The following is a 1,553-nucleotide window of genomic DNA, read 5'->3' on the forward strand; positions in this document are numbered from 1 at the left end:
TTCTTAGCGGTAATAAGTGCTTTTATGCATACAAAGACTTAATGAAAAGTAAGTTACTGAATCGTGAGTCTAAGCTGAGAATCTACAAAACAGTAATTAGACCAGTGGTCACATATGGATGTGAAACGTGGACCCTCTCAACCACTGATGAAAATCAACTGAGAATATTTGAGCGCAAAATACTAAGGAAGATATTTGGACCAACCCAATGCAGCGATAGTTCGTGGAGAATTAAAATGAACCACGAGCTGGATGAACTAATGCAGAGCGCAGATATTGTCAGATTTGTAAAATCACAAAGACTAAACTGGCTTGGTCACCTAGAAAGAATGCCAGATAATCGACCTGTAAAAGTAGTCCAGAGATGGAAGCCCCAAGGAAACAGAACAAGAGGAAGGCCCCGTAAAAGATGGATAGACGACGTAGAGAGGGATCTTAAAACCATGAACATCAGGCAGTGGCGAAGGAAAGTATCCGACAGGGCAGAATGGAAGAACATTGTTAAGCAGGCCAAGACTCACAAAGGGACGTAGCGCCATTAGAAGAAGAAGAAGAAGACGTCGGTCGTGTCTTCTTTATATATCTCATTCTATGTACTTATAGTTCATTTGTTCTGCAATTTAGGTTATTCTTTAGATGCCATACATTTGTGCATAGGTTTTCAACGTTTCAAAAACACGTAAATGTTATGAAAAATGGTCAGATTCCAGGACCGAGAGAGTATTTGATCCTGGATAACATTTTTGTGTCCTTATTCTGGGGTATCTCACGAGAGCGGTTATGCAAATTTATCTCATTGAAATATCTTTTCAGAAGAACCCCAGCATTTTACCCTGCGTAATAACACTTTTTATTATTTATACGACACATTTATTTAACATCAATTCTTCTTCTTCTTAGCCTTCTATAAATTAGTCATACCTCCAATTTGTTACGGCTATATTTTTTTTGTCATCTACATCATTCCTAGTGGTTCTAAAACTGTATTTTTGTGAAATGTTTAATTTTTTTTATTGGCTTTAAGGTAAATACCCACACAGCCAGACACACATTTTTAAAAACAGATACAATACAAGAATTAGACAGGGATTACACTCTTTTCGCCCAGGGGCCGATGAGGGCATTTTTATAAACGATAAAAGGTAGGCCTCGGATAGATAGGTATACATACATTAAGGAAAGACATCAGGTATAAACAAAGGTTTGTCGACGAAAGACAGCAAACAATCGTAAATTTCTTTTCTGTCTAAAGCAAGAAGATACAGTATACTAATGGGCTTTCAATGTTTAATTTTAAAAGTTATTAGATTGAGCTCTTTATTTTAAACAATCAAAAAAGATGTGGTCCAGGTCACCGATTTTATTACAGGCTTCACAAGATCACTCTCAAGTATTTTTATTTTAAATAAATGTAATGGAAAACATGCGTGACTAAATTAACTTCATTCTGTTGATAGTAGTTATACTTTTTCGACTGTAATCGTACTCATTTTACCAATTTTTTCTCCTTAATTTGGTTTTACTATTAACCTAACATAGATAAAAATAACAAA

This window comes from Diabrotica undecimpunctata, chromosome 6, assembly GCF_040954645.1.
Source record: "Diabrotica undecimpunctata isolate CICGRU chromosome 6, icDiaUnde3, whole genome shotgun sequence".
Lineage (NCBI taxonomy): Eukaryota > Metazoa > Arthropoda > Insecta > Coleoptera > Chrysomelidae > Diabrotica > Diabrotica undecimpunctata.